This window comes from Drosophila subpulchrella, chromosome 3L (genome assembly GCF_014743375.2).
Source record: "Drosophila subpulchrella strain 33 F10 #4 breed RU33 chromosome 3L, RU_Dsub_v1.1 Primary Assembly, whole genome shotgun sequence".
Lineage (NCBI taxonomy): Eukaryota > Metazoa > Arthropoda > Insecta > Diptera > Drosophilidae > Drosophila > Drosophila subpulchrella.
In genome coordinates, this window is record NC_050612.1 from 286,922 (window position 1) to 310,213 (window position 23,292).

A 23,292-nucleotide genomic window follows, 5' to 3' on the forward strand; every position below is an offset into this window, starting at 1 on the left:
GCTTACTTATACTATTTTTTCCATTCATTAATTAACAAAAAATGTTATATTTTAATGATGATTTTAATTATTCAATACAATATATATATTAACAATATACTGCCTATGGTTTCACATAGCATTACGGGCTATACTTCTAATCAATTTTATATTAAATTTAATTGTTATGCATCGCAGTGCATTACATTGGAGACTTGATTAAAGGTGATCAAGCTCAATTTGTAATTTTTGGGCATTTGCCCACGCGAGAGGTGGTGTGTTTAGATAAAGTAGCCACTCTAGGTGCGCTATTCTTTTCGTTATCTTATCTTTGACACTTCCGCGTCTATCCATCACTTACACTCTACTTACTCAGACTTTTTATTTTGTTGTTTTTCCATCCGTGCCTTCGTCTGTTCTAGTTGATGTTTTGTAACTTCATTTAATTTTTATTTTGAAGACTTAGCTCTTGCCAATGTCACGGTCACCATGTTATTTTGGTTCCTCCAGATTTTATTCAAGACCCGGTGTCCAACACCTGCCAGTTATAAATCGAATTGCTTTTTCAATAATTTGTTCGTTCTTATTGTTTGGAGTCAAAATTGAGATTGACTTCAGGTCTAGTGGCTCGCGGCTATGCTACCCGATTAGCGGCTTGGCAGCAGCCATGTTCATAGGAATATTTAGGCTCATACAAATAACTGATAACAGCGAGAGCGCGAGAGAATTGTACATGCAAGTATCGGCTGTTTGTGCGGTCAGGCAAAAAGAATATGGTGACACTAGCGCTTTCTTATGTTGGGCTCTGAGGCGCTTTTTGGGTAATCGTATTTAGGACCGGCTTTTGAGTTTAACGACCGGGTCTTTACACAATGTTGGCATTGGTACAGTAGGTACTCGCAACAACGATATATGTGTGTTAGTGAAAAAATCTAAGTTGCTCTAAGCATTCTTCCATCCCTCTCACACTCCCTTAAACTGAGACCCGGTGTCCAACACCTGCCAGTTATAAATCGAATTGCTTTTTCAATAATTTGTTCGTTCTTATTGTTTGGAGTCAAAATTGAGATTGACTTCAGGTCTAGTGGCTCGCGGCTATGCTACCCGATTAGCGGCTTGGCAGCAGCCATGTTCATAGGAATATTTAGGCTCATACAAATAACTGATAACAGCGAGAGCGCGAGAGAATTGTACATGCAAGTATCGGCTGTTTGTGCGGTCAGGCAAAAAGAATATGGTGACACTAGCGCTTTCTTATGTTGGGCTCTGATGCGCTTTTTGGGTAATCGTATTTAGGACCGGCTTTTGAGTTTAACGACCGGGTCTTTACACAATGTTGGCATTGGTACAGTAGGTACTCGCAACAACGATATATGTGTGTTAGTGAAAAAATCTAAGTTGCTCTAAGCATTCTTCCATCCCTCTCACACTCCCTTAAACTGAGTAACGGGTATTTACTAGTCGAGGTAATAAGTTTTAAGGATGCTTTCTCGGCCGGGGTACAGATCTCAGTCGGATCCAAGAGTCCTTTACAAGAAAATTTGTAAATCACCGAACGGGTTTCTTTGAGGGGAGTCTTCACCGGAGGTCCTTATTTACGTAGAGGAGAAGGTTGATGACGTTGGCTATGCAGAGTCCAATTCCTGGGCTGCGACCTATCGGGCTGACCGGAGTCTTGTACTTCGCGTCAGAGGCGAAAAATCCACCGGGCTGGACCTTCGGGCGAGGCCAAGCCGGGAGGATACTTTGCGGGTGTAAGTCTTGGGTTTCGCGTCGGAGGCGAAAAATCCACCGGGCTGGACCTTCGAGCGAGGCCAAGCCGGGAGAATACTTTGCGGGCGTAAGGCTTGGGTTTCGCGTCGGAGACGAAAAATCCACCGAGCTGGACCTTCGGGCGAGGCCAAGCCGGGAGAATACTTTGCGGGCGTTAGGCAGCACGAGGGCGGGGTCGCGCACGAGCCCCAGAATGACGAAGGAGCTAGGATTGCGGATAAGGCGGGAAGGGTGTCCACGCGCAACTCCCAAAACTACGGAGGTGGCGGGAAAACTAGGATTGCGGATACGGCGGTAAGGGTGTCCACGCACGAGTCCCAAAACTACGGAGGAGGCAGGAAAACTAGGCTTGCGGATAAGGCGGGAAGGGTGTCCACGCGCAAATTCCAAAACTACGGAGGTGGCGGGAAAACTAGGCTTGCGGATACGGCGGGAAGGGTGTCCACGCACGAATACCAAAACTACGGAGGAGGCAGGAAAACTAGGCTTGCGAATACGGCGGGAAGGGTGTCCAGGCACGAATCCCAAAACTACGGAGGAGGCAGGAAAAACTACAGAGGTATGAAAACTAGGCTTGCAGATACGGCGGGAAGGGAGTCCACGCACGAATCCCAAAACTACGGAGGAGGCAGGAAAACTACTGGACCGAACGGGAAGGGGGTCCACATTCAGGACCGAAGCAGCAATGTGAACGGGGTAAGGTTAGGTTACACTTGGTGCCTGACTACGAGAAGGAAACACACGATCGAGAGGTGCAATTATGTATTCTTTACCATTTATTCAATTCATCCTTACTCGGGTAAGCTACACCGTTTTGAGCACATGAGAACCTGGTCGTACTAACCTCAGCTGACTTGTTTATATATAAATGTGTATCTTGAAATCGTCCGCGTAACCACCGCGTAAAACTTGGTCGCCTTCGGTTGTCGGAACACGCGCGATAGGCGTCCAGCCTGGCCTATGCTGCGATTCTCCACCGGCGGAAAAGCTCGAGGAGCACACGTGGTTTTCGAAGCCTCGCTAAGCCGTGTACAAATCACACGTCTTACCCGTTCCGCGATCCCGAGAGAAGAGACCACGCCGCGATCGCTGCGTGACCGCCTTCCATTTTCCGCCCTTTTCCTGCATTCGGGATTTCTAGTATTTTCCTACTACTGGTATTTTAGCTCCTTTGCTTTTCTAGTATTTAACATGTCTTGATGAACTATCGGTTGGCGTTGCCACCCTGGGTTCTGAACTTGGCTATAACTTGTTTATTCTTAATTCGACTTAATATTTATTGTAATTCACGGCGTTTCTCTAAAAACTATTATAAAGAAAGTAATAATGATTGTGGCACACGCGCCTTCTAGGCGGGTTCGTCACAAAGTATAAGAGTGAACAACACGGATTTCGATCAGTTTATATAAAAATTGCGTAAATAAGCAATTACAGATATTGTGAAGACGTGTCTGTCGGCTGGATGTATATGGCTTATGACCCTGTTACGTACGCTCTCCACTTAGAAAGATTCACATAAAGAAACAACGACGAATTTTGAGTCGGGGGAAGGGGTGCATTTGACTAACCAGACTCAGACTTGTAAAGGCAGATGAAAATGCAATTCAGCAATTCTCGGGTGTCGCGTAGCCAGAACAACGGCCACGATCGACCTACTGGTAACCATACTCCGGTAGCAGGCAAGGTGCAACATCCGGCCGTTGACTCCCAAGATAGCAGATATCAAGAAACCGTAATCCTAGGTGGGAACACCTAGTTAATCCGATCCATATCGGCAGCTAAGTAAAAGCTCTAGTCTGCCATAAAAGTGGAGAAAAGGGGAGACGGGGGTTTTTTAGACAGATTCCGATTGGAACATTTAAGCTGATTAGAAAAGGGAAAGTAAGGGCATGTTAGCTTAGCGGAACCGAGTTGTGTAGAAGCGGCTAACACCCCTAGTTAGGTATTTTCGTATTCTTTTTTTTTTGGGGGGGGGGGCTTACATATCGGTCGGTTCTTGACCGAAGAGAGACTTTGTGAGATGTCGATTTATTCAGCGTTTACGTCGGTGACCGGGCATTTTGAAAACTATCACGTTGATCTTGTTAGGCTAAGCATAAAAAAATTAAAAAAAAAAAATTGAATGCCTGAATTAATCAGCACAAAGTGACAACTATTAGAGAATACGGAGACCTACAAAGAGGGCTCAACTACATAAATGAGAGGGGTCAAGAAAAAGGTCTTTTTCCAACCTAGCACCGGAAGAGTGACCCGAGCAACAACGCGAATTTTGTTTAAGGAGTTGCGAAGTTTTAAAAAAATAAATTATTTGTAAGTAAAACACGTCAAGCGGGTTTGGTGGGCAAAAATCAACTGAATATTCTTTATTGATAAGGTTTTAAAGAAAACTTAATTTAGGTTTACAGAAGTGCTTATTAGGTTTTCTTACGAATTATTCTGGTCGACATGTGTAAGATCGTTGGCCTCTAGTTAGCCTGAATTTAATAACGATCGATGCATTTCCTGTTTACTGTGTTATATTGCTTATTTGGATTTTATATTTTCTTAGAAATTATTTTGGTTGGCATGTGCCAGATCGTTAACCTGTGCATTTCCTGTTTGCTGTATTACTTTAATATACTGTTTATTTAGCATTTAATGAGTTAAGCAATTCTTGTACTTTATTATTAAGAGGTGGTAAAGAAGAAATTGGGTTTTGGACATATGTGGGAAGTGAAGTGGGGTTATACGTAACTTCTCCCCCTTTTAGATAAGAATTCTCCTGAATTCTATTGTTATTGAGCTGAATTTTAATTTTCTTGTGTTTTTAAACAATGTAAGCAATTAATACAATTATTGACAAAAGTATGGTTGCATTAAAAAAATAATTTATGTCTTTATGTGTTTTTAATTTTCTTATGTTCGACCAGTTAATCTTATTATTTTCCAATATTTTCTCAAAAGTGATTTGTTTAGTAAAATTTTGAGTTTGGTTTGATTTCTCATATAAAATTCTTTTCTTATCTAATTCGTATGAATTTGTAAAATAATTATTTTCTATACCTATTGTACAATTTGTAAAGTGTATTAGAATATTTTTTTTCATTTCAATTTCATTGCTGTTACAATTTTGATATAATGTTTCATTTTTAGCATTCTTAATTACTACGGTTTCTTCGTCTAGTTCTAATATTTTCATTTCATTTCTTTGTATCAGTTTGCAATTTTTCTTAAATATAAAATGTTTACTTTTTCGCATTTCTTTTAATTTTTTATTTGTTTTATAGGTGTATGTTGAATTTTTATAGTTAAATATCAGTTCTAATTCCTGATCTATTTCAAAGTTTTCTTCATTTGGCATCGGTATTATCTGTTGTATTTTTACTGTTATAAAGTTTTTTGGTATTTCTATTGCGAATACTAAAAGATTATTTCTGAACATAGCCGTAGCTAACTTTATATGGTTTAGTTTGTTGAAATCGATATTGTATTTTTTTATTTCGTGATCTGTTAATATGCTGGGATGTAATATATTGTATCTAGCAGAAGCAACGTTATCCTGCAAATGTTCAATCTTATTTTTTATTAACTGAATTTTTATCTATTGGTTGTAATATAAGTTCTCCTGGTATCTGTTATTTTCGAATTTGCTAATTGCATTCAATTGTCTCTCTATTGCCTCTCTATCTGATTTAACTATTTGTTCAATGTATTTTATTGTATCATTGAAATACGTATTTATGTAAATTTGCTTGTTTAATGCTTCATCTGTTTCCTGCATGTTTTCTTTAAATGTAGAGATATGATTCTCAACTTCTTTCCTGTCTTCATCGTCCATTGTTCCAAACAACCATTTTGCTGAACTACCTACTACATTAATTAATCCTCTTCTTTCGCGATTGTGGTTTCCATATAGGGTATACAATTTGTTTTTTGTTTCAGTTAGTTCCGATTGTAATATGTGTTTGTTGTCATTGTTTGTCATTTCTATGTTTTTTCCTATTTCGTTCAAAATATTGTCAATATCTTTTAAGTTTATTATATGTACTACTATATCTGTTGTGATAATTATATCTTGATTTTTCATCTCTATTTGCGCATACCCGTCCTGATCAGGTATTTCTTGAATCGTTAGTGTTCCCGCTGTTGTTGTTATTGCCATTGTCATTAGTATTGTCGTCAGCAACATAGTCGTCGTTAGTATTTTCTGTAAATTTATAAGGGCGTTTAATATTTATTGGGTCAATATAACCGAGACTTGCTTTTTTGAATTTCGGAGCTTCTTTGTGTCTGACTGCCTTGTAGTTCTTTATAAAACCCTCTTCTCGTTTTTCTTCATAATGCTCCCTGTTGCCGTTGTGCTTTTCTAACATTTTTTGTTTAGCGCGTTCTTTATTTTCTTTTATTTTTGTCAATTCTATCTTATTGTTGTGGGCTTCGCTGGGGGTACATTTGATTGTGGAGTGATATCTTTCATTGTAATTTCTCACTGCTCTCTGCATAATTTGTTTTACTGACATATTCGACGCTTCCGTTTTATATGTTATTCTAAACTTTTCTGCTAGTGAATTGTGTAGTCTTTCTACATCTGAATTGCCAGTTTGACTATTCGGTTTTGTTAAGTGTAATTCTATCCCTTCTTGTTTTAGTAGTTTTTTAATCCTGAATGAATCAAATTCGTTATCAGCTATTATTTTACCTGGTTTGCCTTTTTTCGTAAAATGTTCCTCCAATTGTTCTACTATAGTGATATGATTTCTATCATTTAATGGGTATACTGCTGCGAACTTTGAAAATTTATCTATGGTCGTTAAAAAATGTGTATTTTTTATTACATATGTATCCAAGTGTATTATCTGATTTTTATCTGAATTTATTTTTAATAGGATTTCTATCATATTTTATTTCTATGCAAAAATCGCATTGATTTATAACCATTTGCACCAACTCTAACAATTTTGGAAAGTAAATCTTGTTTTTCAATTGGTTATATGTTTCCTGAATTCCTGAGTGCATACTTTCTCTTACATGATAAAACGAAATTTGTCTTACTGCTTCTGTTTCATGTTCAATATCTTGAGCTCTGAGTGTGCATTTTATGAATTGTAATTGTTTGTTGTCTGAAAACATTTCTATTAGTTTTTCTTGTACTATGTTATACTCTTGATACGATAATTCTGAATAGATTCCGACTTTTCCTTTGTGTATATATTTCCTGAAAATATCTCCCATTGTTGGAAAGTCATGTTTTGCTATAAATATTATTGATTTTCCATGTATTGTTTTATACTCGTCTGTTTTACTGTCTGTAATAATTATTTGTGTTTTATATTTGTTAACTATTTCCTCTTTTATATAAAAATGATTGTGTAAATTTTCTTCGGCTGAGTGTACTGTTGATGTTGAGAGATTATCTTCAATGTTTGCTATCATGTTTATGTCTGAAATATTATCTTTGTATTCATTGTCTCTTTCGTTTTCGGTTTTGTTCGTGAGGTCGCTGTCTTCCAGTCTGCTAAGAAAATCTGCCAGTCTGTTCTCTTTTTCTTTCAAGTAATCTATCTCCAATTGATATTCTCCTAATTTTAATAACCATCTCTGGTGTCTGGGTGAAATATCTTTACCTTTATGTTTTGAGTGTAAGAATTTTATTGGCTGGTGGTCAGTTAATATTTTGAATTTATTCCCGTAAAGGTATGGTCTGAAATAATTGACGCTCCATAGTATTGCTAGGAATTCTTTGTCTGTTGCTGAGTAATTTTTTTCATGATTGTTTAGCGTTCTTGATGCAAAGCAGATTGGATGACCGTCTTGAGATAGGACAGATCCAATTGCATAATTTGATGCATCTGTAGTTAATGTAAATTTTTTTCAAAATTGGGATATCTTAAAATTGGGTGAGAACTGATTAAATGTTTTAATTTTTCAAATGCTTCGACATAGGTGGGATCTTTTAGATTTATTTTAACATTTTTTTTCAAATACTTGGTTATTGGCTGTGCTACTTTAGCATAATCTTTTATAAATTTTCTGTAATAACCTGTTATACCTAAGAAGCTTTTTATTTGCTTCTCTGTTCGTGGTAACAGTAATTTTTCTATGATTGCGATCTTATTTGGATTTGGCTTAATGCCCTCTTTTGTAAGGATATGTCCTAGAAATTCAGTTTCCTTTTTCATGAAGTTACACTTGTCAATCTGTATTTTTAAATTTTTTTTTTCTAATATTTGGAATATTTCGTTAATAGCTTGAATATGTTCTTTTAATGAGGTGCTGATAATAAGTATATCGTCTAGATACACGACGCATTTTTTATTAATGTGATCCCTAAGTATTTCATTCATAAGTCTTTGGAATGTGGCAGGGGCATTTTTCAACCCAAATGGCATTCTTATAAACTCATATAGTCCATGTGGTGTTACGAATGCCGTTTTTTTTCTGTCTGATTCTCGGACTAAGATCTGATGGTAGCCTTTGGCTAAATCTATTGTAGTGAAGTATTGAGCTCTTCCTAGTTTATCCAAAATAGAATTAATGTTCGGAATCGGAAATTTGTCGTCTATGGTTATTTCATTTAACTTCCTGTAGTCTATTACTATCCTAAACTTTTTCTTTCCTGAGTTGTCGATCTTCTTCGAGATTACTATAAGTGGGCTAGAGTATCTTGAATTACTCTTTCTAATTATACCCTGTTCTTCCATTTCTTTTATTTGTTTCCTAACTTCTTCCTCGTGTTGTGGTGGGTATCTATAAAGTTTTGAGTTTAACTGTTCCTCTGTATTGGTCCGTATTTCGTGTTCAATTTCTGTCGTACTAGTTAGTTGGTCTCCCTCCTTAAAAAAAAGTTTGCTAAATCGTTGTACAATGACTTCAATTTCTCTGACTTCTTCTTCATTTAAGTGGTCGAGTTTCAAATTCTCTAAGTTTTTACTGCTACTTTCTAATACAGAAACTTCTTCGTATTGATATGGATTGTTTATAATTACGTTTTCTTTTTGATTTAAAATTAAAACCTTCCTCTCAATGTTTATAAATGCATTCAAAAAATTTAGGAGGTCTATCCCTATGATAAAATTGTATTTTCTTCCCTTAAGCGGGGCTAATTTCCATCGTACTCTTGCGTTATTTGGTAAGTTAAATTCTTTTGGGGCTGTGGTATGAATTTCGTACGCTATTATGTCTTTGCTGTTAATTGTAGTGTATGGTATGGGCGTATTTAGTCTCATTTTTCTGTAACCGTTAATCTGGTCGCTAACTAAACTCAAGGTGGCTCCTGTGTATATTAAGGCCACGTATTTCTGTTTGTCTATGTTAAGTTCTATTAGTGGTAACCCATCCGAGGCGGCTTCGTAAAAAAAAACCGTATTATTAAATTCTGCCCGTGGATAGTTTTCCATTTGATTATTATCGTGTTTACTGTTCGAGTTATGGTCACTGTTGTAGTTGTCATTTTTGTATCTGCTTTGGTCGGTATTGTTTTGGTGTTGGTTGGCTTCTATGTTATCTACCTCCATAGGCACCACATTCGCTGGCCTATTTTGCCTAGACTGATGTGATCCTGCTTGTTGATTCCACTGATTATTTTGATATCGTCTACTTTGTACGGAGTTATTGCCTCTAAAATTCTGAGGGGTATTGTTCTGTCTAACTTGTCCTGAATTGTTGCTCTGATAATTTTGATGTACATTTTGCATTGTATTGTTTTGCTGATTATATTGTTGATTGGTATTCTTATTTTGATGTTCATTTTGCATTGTATTGTTTTGCTGATTATATTGTTGATTGGTATTCTGGTTGTTGTTCCTGTAATTGTTTTGATTAGGTCTAACTTTCCTATACTGATACCTAATGCAACTATTCTCATATCTGCGTTGCATCATTATCTTTAATATAGTGCTTAAATCTCTGACTTCGTAGATCTTGTCTAGTAAAGTGCCTTGTGTCATTTCTTTGGCTGTGTTAACTAATAAACTTTCGACATTTCTTAAATCTATAAAATTATCATTCATATGATACACAATTAATTCATCATTTTTATATTTTATATTTTGAATTTCTACTGCAAGCTCGCTCACCGAATTCACTCTCAGGTCACATATCCTCTTGTAGATTTGGTGTGGCTCCGTGTCTGGTCTGTACCTTAACTTCAAGGTTGCTTTTATCAGGTCCCAGTTGTCCGGCTCCGGGATATTTATTACTGCATCCTTTGCTTGACTCTGAATTGTCCTGTAGAATATTGTCCTTGTGGCTTCTCTCTTGAGTTGTCCTTGAGTGGTCCTCTACCGTCTGTAACAGGTACTCCACGCTACTGAAGAAGGAGTTGATGGAGATTTCCCCGGTTCCCGTAAAGGTTGCCAAACGATTGATGTTTTTGAACAACCGCTCTTGTTGGGCTGGGTTGTTTCCATTTCCTTGGAGCTGTACATACGCTTGTTGCAGTTGCTCCAGCTGTCTTTCCCTTATGGCCAATTGTTCCAAAAGATCCGCTTGGGGCATCTGGCCGTTATCGTGAGCCATCCTGCTATTGTCGTATGAAGCGATCCTTCGCTGCCTTCTTATATCCAGTTTGAGTTGATTTCCTTCTTAGCGCTGTCTAAGTCGGTTTTAGTTCGATCTCTACAGGCATTAATCCACTGATTTTTAGTTGGATTTAATGCTGTTGCGCTGCTTGGTCTGGTTTTGCTTTGATCAATGCACTTTTCTATGCACTGCACCACGTTCACTTAGCGGACTGATTTTTAGTTCGCTTCTGTTCGCTGACTTTTTGTATTTTTTATTTATCACAAAAAATTTTTGTTATATTTTTTTTCTTCACGTTAAGTTCGATTTGAATAATCACTGGACCCTCTTTAATTAAAAAGGATCCTACCGGCTGCGCCAATTTTGTTTAAGGAGTTGCGAAGTTTTAAAAAAATAAATTATTTGTAAGTAAAACACGTCAAGCGGGTTTGGTGGGCAAAAATCAACTGAATATTCTTTATTGATAAGGTTTTAAAGAAAACTTAATTTAGGTTTACAGAAGTGCTTATTAGGTTTTCTTACGAATTATTCTCGTCGACATGTGTAAGATCGTTGGCCTCTAGTTAGCCTGAATTTAATAACGATCGATGAACTATGCATTTCCTGTTTACTGTGTTATATTGCTTATTTGGATTTTATATTTTCTTAGAACTTATTTTGGTTGGCATGTGCCAGATCGTTAACCTGTGCATTTCCTATTTGCTGTATTACTTTAATATACTGTTTATTTAGCATTTAATGAGTTAAGCAATTCTTGTACTTTATTATTAAGAGGTGGTAAAGAAGAAATTGGGTTTTGGACATATGTGGGAAGTGAAGTGGGGTTATACGTAACTCGCGCGGAGAAAATCACCCACCCCGGAGTGCGAGCGCTCCAAGGCAATAAACCAATAAAAGGCGAATAAATTGCATTTAATTACAAGCAAAACCTGAATCGCAAAAATAATTACAAATATTTTGCGAGTGCAGGCATTTCCGAATGCAAGTGAAACAGAACCCACAAATAAGTTGAACAAGAAATTGGAGCTGCACCGACCAGCCCCAGCACGAGCTTTCCAATGCTACGTGACGTATGCCGTAGTGGAACTCCCATACGATGCCATAAGGTTCTTTTTTTTGTGTAACTTAGTTTTTCTGTTATGTTTTTGTGAACCGCCAACTAATATCGCACGTATATAAACCCTTTGTAACGTCTCCCAAAGCCCAGAATTCAGAGCGTCGAAATCTCATCGCCCAGGACTTAAAGGAGGGTAAGGGTGTCGGAACGAAGTTTCCATTTTTAAATACATATTTATATTTGTATGTATATGTCCGTGCATCATGGCTATCACACAAGCTTTGGACAATACTATTAGCCAAGATCCACAGTTCAATTTAAGAATCCAATATTTATTGTCAAAAGTAAGTTTACCAATAACTATAACTGAGTTGGAGAATTCATACATTGAGACCCTCCGTCTAGATTTTTTAACACTCATACATTGTAACAAGAAAGAAAAAGCGATTGTCATCTCTAAAGTACCAAATATAATTGTTTTTCTCGCTAAGACAGAAATACATTATTGGGCAATATTAATACGTTCATTGTTAAGCTCAAGAATTAGTTCTCAATAAATATCCGTAGCTACATAATCAAATTAATATACTAAAAATTCTCATTATAAACTTACATTTTTATATAGTAATTAAACATTATCTTTTCAGTGGCGAGTATCAGCCTTGCATGTACAATTGCAAGAGCCCTCTGAGCGACGTTTGTAGTCGTGAATAGTCATCGTTTTGCTAATGTGCGCAACCTAGCAGGTGATAAATTCGATACTTTCCGCTAACAAACATAATTATCAATTAATTAATTCCATATGCATTAGCCAATATTATGTTACTGATCCAAGGCGCACGCCGAAATATATTAATCAATGAATTTATAATGTAAAAAAGAAATCAAGACCACGAAGTGCTAGAACATTAACAAGGGGGGTGTGCTGACGCGAGAAGTGGAGTAGGTGAAAAAAATCAGATCACTTTCAACAGATAGCCTTGAAAATACGGGATCGTATTGCGCGGCCCTCGACGATCCATTGGCACACGAATGTGTGAAGGGGAGGGAATATGGTCCAAACACAGCCCGATCGTATTGCGATCAAGCGACAACTAAGCTTGTGGGGCAGTGCGGACTGACGAACTTTACGGACTAATATTATTTTTCAGGCACTTTAAATATTTAATCTCGTTATGTTCGAGAGAAGAGAGGCTTATCAAGATCCCACGACTCAAATACGACGTAGCTTAATCCGGCAAATGGTGCCTGAACATCGGACGCCTCTCCCTCTGCCCAAGTCCCTGTCAGGACTCGGGCACTAATATGCCCACGTAACAGAATTAGCGCCCAACGGTTAGGATTTTTCATGTTCCTTAAGGAATTTTACTAAAGTCCACAATCTCGATACCTGCGGTATCGGAGTGGTTGCACCTAAGTATGGCAAAGCTTTCATCTTTATTGGCCATGAGTGAATTGACTGTTTTTTAGAGTAGTAGTATATTTAAAGTCCCCAACTTCTGTTGCTGTCAGTGTAGAGCGGCCGCTCAATCAGAACTTTGTCTCAGAATAGTGGCTTGACTTTACGATGTTTTAATTTTTGCATTTTACAATCGTAGAAATTCCCTGTTTCGTTCACTATGAAGTTTCCTTATAATAATAATGTAAAAGTGCGTGCTGACCGACTATTTGTTGAAATTAACGTAAATACAATTTACATGTGCTTTCTGACCGACGCTGCGGACGTGCTACGCTAAGGCTTGGTCGTTGGAGAGGTTCGAGTCCAGAAAAAGCAGGAGCGCAAGCAGTACGGTAACGCATTTTGCCATTGCGGTGCGGGTCTACTGTTCGTTTGTCGATCCAAGACAGAATGGGAGGCATTTGTCACGTCGTTTGATTGGGTCGAATGTTTGCGGTTTCCCTCGACATATTTGGGCGGTGGACGATTTTAAGTTTCTCTGGCCGACGCCCCACGACGTACTAGGCTAGTTTGTCAGGTCGTTTGCTTGGTTCGAGTCCAGAGAAATAGGAAACGGTTCTGGAGCCCGAGAATGATCGGTCAAACAATCTGATTTCCGACGACAGGCGGGAGTTTGTTTTTGGATAGATTCCTTGTCTAAACACAGCCAGTTTCTGTTTGTGTGGAAGCCGCTAGCACCCTTAGTTAGGGATTTCTGTTTTGTTTTTTTTTTGGGCTTAAGTATCAGACCGAAAAGAGAATTGGTGAGCAGAGAAAATCACCCCCAGTAGATAAACATCAGATTATTAACAAAATACTGTATAACCCAAATGTTTACATATATAACTATAATAACTAATAATAACCTATAATAACTCTCCGCTCTGCTCGGCTTAACGAGCGTTCGGAAACAAAGGCAGTAGCATATCATCTATGAAAGAGAAAAGTCGTCTTGGTCTTGAGTTTCGGTTCTTCGATCAGTTAATACTTAAAATTTCCTGCACCCCCATACTCTGATTTAAATAAGTTATAATTATAGAAAACGCTCTATAACTCACCGTTCATTTTGGCGCCCAATGTGGGGCAGTGTTTACAAATTTAAAAGCTATAAACAATTGAACAATTCCTAATTTATCGTCGTGAAAATTTACGGCCGCTGTATACGCTTATTTTCTCATTTCTGCGTTTCGTCGTCCCGCTGAGGCTATGAACGCAGTCAGCTCTACTCTCGTCGCATCGAAAAGCTCTTCACAAGAGCATCCGACTCATCGGCGCTACTGAACTACAGTAAGCCCATTCCTTTGCTGCTCGCCGTTCGTCGCCGCTGTTGTCAAACTTCAGCTCGCTCTCGCTCTCGTCGCTGCTGAAACTTCAGTTGGCTTCTACATTGATCGCATTCGCACACATTTCGCACCAGGGTTGCTTTAAATAATATCTACAATGTCAAGTATTGAGCAATGTAAAAGCCAACGGACCAACATTAAAGGGAATATAACTCGCATTAAAGCCCTTGTAACAAAAAGTGCTGGTGAACACACCGGACTTTCCAGCGCCGAACTGCCATGCCGGCTAGGAATTCTGGAGTCTTACTTCACGCAAGCAATGGCAGTCCAATCTGAGATTGAGACGTTGGATCCCAACGACAGCGGTCGCGGAGAATTGGAGGACAGTTATGTCGAGACCAAAGTCGCCATCAAGGATCAGCTAGGTGAGTAACTCAACAGCACCAGACCAAAACATTCACCGTTTTCGCTGGCCCAATCCAGTTCGATTGCTCTGTCGTCGTCGAAGTTTCCCCGTCTTACCATGCCAACGTTCGACGGAAAATTTGCAGAGTACAAAAATTTCATCAACAACCAGCATTAGACGCGATCAAAGCGTTTTCAATAACCGACGATAACTATCCCAAGGCTTTGCAGCGGCTTAATGAGAGATTTGATAATTCTACACTTAGAAACTATAGCTGCGTTATTTAAACACCAACCATTCGAGAAATCAAACGCAATACAGCTTCAAGGCTTGGTGGACAAGGCGTCTGCTATGTATGGAGAACTGAAATCCCTTGGTACCGGCTCAGATATTGCCCAGGCCATGTTGATCTACATCGTGATTGACAAATGCGATCAGCACACTCGCAATAAATGGAACGAGTCGTTGGACTTCGAAAATCTGCCAAACTGGTAGCAGTGTTCGAAGCTGCTGGAACACCACTGTCAATATCTTCAGTCAAGCAACCCCACATCACAAGAACCAGTCCATCTAAGCAAGCTATTTTGAAATCTGTCGTATGGGCATTAATCATCGTTCGCAATCACTCAATCTGCATCTGCGCTATGCTCGTCAGCTGGCCACAAGTTGTTTGGATGCCCATTATTCAAATCGATGAAAACAACTGATCGGTTTAAAACAGTTAAGAAACTTAACTTATGCCTCAATTGTCTCGGCAGTGATCATCGAATCGCTCAGTGCTCCAATCGCGTATCACAGATTGTCACTTTTCACTGAAATTCTGTGTCATCGACCACAGAATTGGCATCTCTTCTTGGAATTTGCCCACCAACACACCTATGGCAGATGATAGATTTCATGAATCTCGCCGCATCGATCTTTTGCTTGGCGCTGAAGTCTTTTACCATTCGCTTGCCGTTGGGCAAATAAAGCTCTCACCTCACTTGTCAAAGCTTCTAAAATCATTGTTCGGCTGGGTCATCGCCGGTCGATGCCAACAACAGCAGCAGCAAGTTTCGGACTGTTATATGTCAAGCACCGTCTCCATTGATAACCACTTGCAGAAGCTTTGGAAGCTGGAATCCGTCGCTGTCTCATCTGTGAGTCTACATCTGCATCACCAAATCTGTGGGGCGCTCTATACAAGCACTACAGTTCAGGATTCCCACAGTCGCATTGTAGTCAACCTTCCCTTTAAGTATGGTCCCTCTCGTCTTGGAAACTCCGATGAAGTGACTCGTCGACGATTTTACGCAATGGAACGCCGCCTGCTGAAATTTTCTGAATTGAGATCCCAATATGTCTCATTCATGCAGGAATATCAGGCGCTAGATCACATGTCATTGGTGACCAATCCAGCCCTTTACGAGTCGCATTACTATATACCGCACCACTGCGTTTTGAAGCCAACGAGCACGTCTACCAAATTGCGAGTGGTTTTCGACGCTTCGCTTAATGACCTACTGCTTGTGGGTCCCACTGTGCAAACGGATCTTTATCTGCAGCTTCTCAAATTCAGAGTGTTTCAATATGCATGACAGCTGACGTGACAAAAATGTACAGGCTAGTCCTCGTCGATCAAATTTTTCGTAGAACTGCAGACGGCCCAGCTGAATACCGTCACTTACGGAACCGCCGCTGCACCGTATCTAGCAGTGCGCAGTTTACACTATTTGGTTGACAAGTGCAAGGAGGAATTCCCGTCCGGCGCATCGGTTATCAAATCATAGTTTTACGTGGACGACCTGCTTTGCGAAGCAGATGTCATACACGCCTTGCAACTCATCAAACAATAAGTCATCGAAGATCTTCAAAAGGGGAACTTTCCGTTGACCAAGTGGCACTCAAAGCAGCCTGAGTTCACTGATTGCATATGTAAGGACAATGTTACAAGAGCAAGCGATGTGTTTCTGTTCACCTTTGCTTCAAAACAACCAACCTTGCCAGCTACAAAGAGATCCATCTTATCCATCGCATCATCACTCTTTGACCCCCTTGGCCTTTCGTCACCGATAATCGTCGTGGCGAAAATGATTCTTCAGGAACTGTGGATACTCAACCTTAATTGGGACGAATCGGTTCCGCAATCCCTACATGATGCATAGACCGACTACTTAGAATCCTTGAACATGTTGCCAACTCTTCAAGTACCTCGGTGTTACCTGCAAAATGCCAATAGCAAAATTCAACTGCTTTGATTTTGCGATGCGTCCATCAGGGCGTACGGATGTTGGGTGTACGTGAGAACTGAAGGACTAAGTAACATCACCGTTTGGTTGTGGACATCAAAGTCTAGAGTAGCCCCTGTCAAATAACAATCGCTTCCGAAACGGGAACTGTGCGCCGCAAGGTCAAAGGATTGTTCAGCGAAAGACTCATACCGTCTAACCTCTGGTCAGACTAACAAATAGTACTCCATTGGATCCAGCAGCACTCCGTTACTCTCTCAACCTTCGTCGGAAATCGCGTGTCAGATATCCAGAGCTTAACATCTGCTGCCAAATGAAGATTCGTGCCCACCCAGAGCAACCCAGCCAATATTGTCTCTCGTGGTTGCACTGTCTCCGAACTGGAAGCATCAATATGGTTTACCGGTCCTCCGTTTTTGTATAAAGGCATATCAAAGTGGCCTGTTTCAAAAAATGCTGCCATCGATTTGGACATCGTTAACTGCGAGATACGGAAAATCATATTTTTAACCACAACTACAAACAACTATCTGCTAGCGTCACTCGAAAAGCACAGCTCATACACCGTTTGTCTACGCATTGTCGCATGGATGTTTTGATTCATACACGTCGTTCGGAAATCATCTAAGGTCAAGGGTCCAACCCAAAGTCCGGAAGAATTAGAGCATGCAGCAAACTGCATAACCTGGAATCTTCAAAACCACTCGTTTCCGGAAAAACTTCGATACCTCACGAAAATCCAAGTACTTAAAGGTCATCTAAAGTTTCTTTCTTTTTTCGTAGACACCGCTACTGGATTCGAATTCATAAAGGTCGGACTATTCCGATCTTCCTAAAAGTGAGAAGCACCCACTACTACTTCCCAGCAAATCATCAATGGCAGTAAAATATGTCCGCCACCTTCACACTCGAAACATCCATGCCAGACCAAGGCGTTGGTGGCACTACTTCGTGTTGAAATTCTGGATCATCAATGCGAGGGACTTAGCGCGCCGCATTGTTCGTGCCTGTACCCACTGCATTCGACGTCGACCCGTACTACTGCAGCAAGTAATGAGCCAATTACCCAAGGCAATATTGGCAATCAGTAAGCCTTTCAGCAAATTCGGTGTTGATTTCTGCGGACCTATACACACATTTCTCCGAATACGCGGAAAGCCTCCATCAAACAGCTATCTCGCCGGATTCGTATGTCTCGTCTTCAAGGCCGTGCATATTGAGGTGGTCACAGATTTGAACTCAGAAGCATTTCTGGTCGCTCTGAAGAGATTCTCTGGGCGTCGCGGTCTCCCCACATATATTTACTGTGACAACGCGACCAATTTCGTTGGCGCCTCCAATCAGCTGCACGACCTAAGGATGTTCCTGTTCTATGAAGACTCAAACCGCAAATCAACAATTTTGTGCGGCTGACTTCATCAGCTTTTACGTCATCCCATCCAGGGCTCCGCATTTTGGTGGGCTGTGAGAAGCGGCAGTGAAGAGCGCAAAAGGCCTAGTCAACACAACCTTTGTAAACACCAAGTTTCCTCGTACGTAAACAATAGTGGTTGAGATAGAAGCCATCCTCAACTCACGCCCCCTCACACCGATGTCATCAGATCCGAACGATCTGTCAGCTCTGACAGCAGGTGACTCTAAAGCCAGCACATTGTAACGATTTGAAGCAGGCACGGCATTAAAGTAGTCCTTTTGGCATCGCTGGTCTACAGACTATTTCAACGCACTCCAATCAAGAACTAAATGGACTTCCCCATCGCCAAACGTCGCTGTCGGTACCATGGCACTTATCACGAAGATAATGTACCCCTCAGCCCTGGAGAATGAGTAGGATTGAGACAAAAGAGTCCATGTCGTTCAGCTGCGCACCGCCAAGGGAACCTGTTGCCTCCCTGTTCACAAGCTCGCTGTACTTCCTATAGCCTAGTACTCACATCGACGAAAACCGCGAGCTAACAATAGGAGTGAACGAGAGGCAAATACGCGGCTAACGTTTTTCGTCGGGTCTGTTCTTTAGCGCGGTACTCAGATGAGCTAAGGAAATAACAAAAAAAAAAAACCTGATTTCGCGAGTGAATTTTCGATGAACGCCGTTAGCCGCGGCCCAAAGAATAAGAAATTTAATCTTTGGCGGTGTTCGTGCAGAAGCGGTGAGGAATTTAGAAATTTTAAATGGAAGAAAAACACCAAAAACAGTTAAAGGAGGTCAGTGCAGATGAAAAGGGACGCCTAATCCAAGCTGTTACCCATTATTGTCGGTGACAGGAAGTATGCCATAACGGGGCAAGTCCGCAGAATTCTAATGGAGAAGGAAAGTAGGGCGCCCGCTAAGGAACAGTTGGAGAAGTCATGGCCAGCCACTGCCAGGATGCTGGGAGACTTCCAGCAGCATCAGCGGATCAACCCCGTTCCCAACCCGGCTCCCACTTCTTCAAGGTCCAATATGCCCATTGGGATTCGGAGCTGGACTGCGGTGGCGCGGGAAAGATGGCGAAGCATTCGTGGGACGTTAAGGGAGCTTTAAACTACTAATTTACATAAACAAAAACATTCGTTGAACATTCCATTTATTTTTATTTTCCTTTTTTTGTGTAACAGCAGACTCCTCCTTTTTAAATTTCTCCAATTGATTTGTTTTCTGTTTGGCAACAAACCCAGCCGCTTGACAGTAAGACCATGCTACATGCATTGCGGGTGAACTTTGAAAACTTCGGTCACACTACAAAGAATAAGATTTTTCGACTAGTGAAACTCTTAGCCGATCTGAGTACTAGGCTTATGTCTTGAAAGTGGACCCTTTCAACGGGGCCAGGATGTTGGGTCAGATTATTAACAAAATACTGTATAGCCCTATTGTCTTCACAGAGAAAAAAACTTGACAATACCCGTTTCACATATCACCTTTTACATATTAAATTAATACGAATTTATATCAATGTGATACGGATTCATATCAATATTTTTAATTGATATGATTTTGCATCAATATAAATTCGTATTAATTAATTAAATTAATTAATTATTGATATGTTTTTAATTCAAAAAGTATGTCTGTGCCGTCGTATTTTTTGTGTACTTATGGTATTTAGTATGGCATTAAAGATACTTTCTGACTGAATTGCCACGGTCGCTCTTACATTCGACGAAAAGTTTTTATACAAAAGTGGAACATTTTGCGCTGTTTATTCGATTATGCAAATGGTTAGTTTCTGCATTTACTTGATGATAGTCTTATTGGAATTTCTGCACTTCTTGGGCACCGCAACGTGCTTTTCGGAGGCTATACTACACACACTGCACTACTTCAAAGTCAAATGGCTGTCGAGGACAAAAGAAGGACTTCTTGGCGCTGTTGTATGCCTACATGAATGGTCCGAGTTCAGAGTGACCGTACTGGTACTAAAAACACCACAGTTTTTTTACAAATTTGATTTGTGCGCATATCAATCTGGTATGAAAAATATCCTATTGATATGTTCGAAAATGTCAATTTAATATGTTCGTAAATGTCATTTTGATATGGCAACATAAGGGACCAAAATTGATATGAAAAAATCGGTTTTTTGAGTCAGACGATGGGTATTCGCGAGATCCGCAGTGTTGGCCGATATGTGGGCGTGGCACATTGCTGAAATAAACGTAATTATCTCTAGAATCTACATGCATCCCAACATTCTAGTTTTCCTACACAGAAAAAAAAATGAGCCAGGATCAATTTGATATGCGCATGGTAAATTTATGTTTTTTAGACACATATCATTTTACCATTAAATAATGTCAAATTGATACCAAAAAATGTCAAGTTGTCGATTTCTCTCTTTTCGGAAATTCTTTGACATCAAAAAAGAGAGGATATATCAATACGGCGAAAAAGATATATTCGAAATTCGACCATGTTGTCTCGCTTGCACTTACATACGTTTTAGTGGATTTTTTGACACTTGAGTTTTATCGTGAAGCCGGTCAGACGTAAATTGTCAGTGTTTCACTTAGCGAAGAACAAGGAAAAAGGTGAGTAAACTTCATATATAATGTGTATATGTCTAAAGTGTTATAATAACATAGAAACATAATAAGTGCAAAAAAATAAAACCGTGTGCGATTTTAAAAAGCACGTGCAACTACCCTGCAGTTCCACAATTGAGTTAGGCGCCTAATCGTCACGAAGCCGACTGCGACGTCGGCAGAGAAGCCAGCGACGCCGGCAGAGCTGAGCGCAACGACGGCAAAGAGACGCGCTCTCAGTCGACGTCCGCAAAGAGAACGCACAAAAAGTACTTTTGGGCTCTCCCTCTCTCCCAATGTCTCAGCTGAAGAAATGCGTGTGAGGGCAAGGAGGCCCAGCAATTAAAATAGCTAGACTTTTGTGCACCCTTGCCTTTTGAATAATGCGACATTTTTTCGTAAATGTTAAAACAACCAAATAAAATAATATGTTTGGGTTTTAAATTATTTGTATTTCTTAAAACAATTTATATGTTTATTAATATTATTTATTAATATGTGAAGTTTTAAAAATATATTTTTTTATAACGATTTGCATAGTCGGATATGTCTATAAATACTCTGCTTCTAAGTGCAAGATGCATAGACCAAACGGGACATGCCAAAAAAACAGAACAACAACCGTTGTTGTTGTTGCTTGTTGTTTTTGTGGAAGGCACGCGCCTTTTTTCGTCTTTTTCACTTGCGTTTACTTAAGTGAAGGAGTTAGAAGTAAAAGAAAACTACGAGCAAACAACTTTGTTAAATTCAATTAATAGTGGCTTAAAAGTGAAATAGAATCAATTCCCAGGTAAGTCGTTCGCAGACCAATAATTTTGAAAACAGTGAGAGTAAAAAACAAGATAATCTATATTTAAAATAAGGGAAATACAAGATTCCCAAAAAAACACGTGGCGGAAAAAAAATAGCTGTGAAAAATATTAATTTTTGATGTGAACAGCAACAAATGGTGCATATAATAAACAAATCTGTGAAAGCATTAAAAAATCTTATTGAGTGCAAAGTTTCTAGGGACAAAAAATAAGAGATGTTTGTTTTTAAAACTTATGTTTGTGGCTAAAATGTGTTAAGAATTAATATTTATAACATTAAACCACAATTATTACTATTGTATACGTAAACAAACATGGCTACTTAAATATAAATCTCAAACATCTCTAATTTTCAGTCCCTGAAAAAGTGTTATTTTTTTTCCGCATCTGCAAAATAAATAAATGTTTTGATAAATAATAAAAGAAATAAAAATAATTATTTATTACAACAAAATAAAATAAATCAAGTGACGGAAAACAAAAGTTTGCAAATTTCTTCTCGATATTTTTTTTAATTTTCTTATATTTTTAGACAAGGCTGATGGTAAATCTATAAAAAAAATGGTAGGCTAAGTCGTTCCATTTTAAGCGTATTATCCGGGGAACTTGTTCTGTCCCACAACTTGGAGGAGGGCCAAAACAAGAAGAAGCTCAAAGTCTTCCCAAATTTCGTCCGCGCCTTGTTAAGTAAGTTTTTATTGGGGCCGAAAGTAACTATTGTTTGAAAAGTTTAATTTTTAAAAGACTTCTGGGATTTTTACATTGAATACCAAAGATAACACATCTTTTATTATAAATAAATCTTACAAATAATGATTACTTTCAGTCACTCGTTTTTATTTTCGTCTTGTTCTATTTTCAAAACTAATTTTTCTTCTAATACTAGATGCAATCGCTCTGGTGGAGCCCTCGGACCCTCCCGAAAAGGCACTGCAAAAAGCAATGAGGTGCGTCAAAAACCTAAGTTGGGCAAAAAAAAAGTCAACGCCGGCCCCAGATGCTGACGAACCGACGACTCCGATAACACCGGGAACCCCCGAGCTGAAATTTTAAATAAAAATAAATAAAAATAAATATTACAACTGAAATTATATTTGCTGCTAAGCGGTCAACGGGTGCCGAATGTGTGCCTTTTCTACTGCCTAATACAGCGCTCAACGTGTGCCGAATATGTGCCTTTTCTACTGCCTAATCCAGCGCTCAACGTGTGCCGAATGTGTGCCTTTTCTACTGCCTAATCCAGCGCTCATCGTGCGCCGAATGTGTGCCTTTTCGACTGCCTAATCGAGCGCTCAAAGGGGTGCTCAAAAATGCGCCGAATGGGTGCTAGTTTTTATGCACTGATGAACCCTAGGACATGCCCATGTTAATTTGAGCACCTAATCCCATATAAATTAGGCGCCTATTAGGCGCTGAGTGATGAACTTTTTGCAGTGATTGAGTGCCTAATCGGCGCCGAATGGTACTGCAGGGTATAGACAGATGCACGTGATTTTCATTGCTTTTCATAAAATTTAGCATATTCTTGAACGTCTTTCGCAAATTCTTTGTTATTACTCAATTAATTATGGTTTTAAATTTTAGCGAGCACTTTCAAGCTTATGTGGTGGATGCCGAACTGGAATCTTATACGATTGTATATAAACAATAATTATAAGTGAATCACAATTAAGAAATCTTAGTAAATAAGTATACAAGACACAATGTAAGTATCTAAAATAATATGTTAATAAGAAATACTGTAAATATTTTGTACAAACTGTAAATAGGTAATAAAACGTATATGAAAATAAAATATATAATAAAATAAAT

General features: G+C 39.2%; 1 long non-coding RNA gene across 1 annotated transcript; it reads left to right on the plus strand.

Moving 5' to 3' along the window:
* Nucleotides 1–21,313: 21,313 nt before the first annotated feature.
* On the plus strand, nt 21,314–22,473 carry LOC119554943. The gene is made up of 3 exons (XR_005219848.1): nt 21,314–21,458; nt 22,013–22,167; nt 22,367–22,473. It is a non-coding gene; the product is annotated as an uncharacterized LOC119554943 (long non-coding RNA).
* Nucleotides 22,474–23,292: the final 819 nt, after the last annotated feature.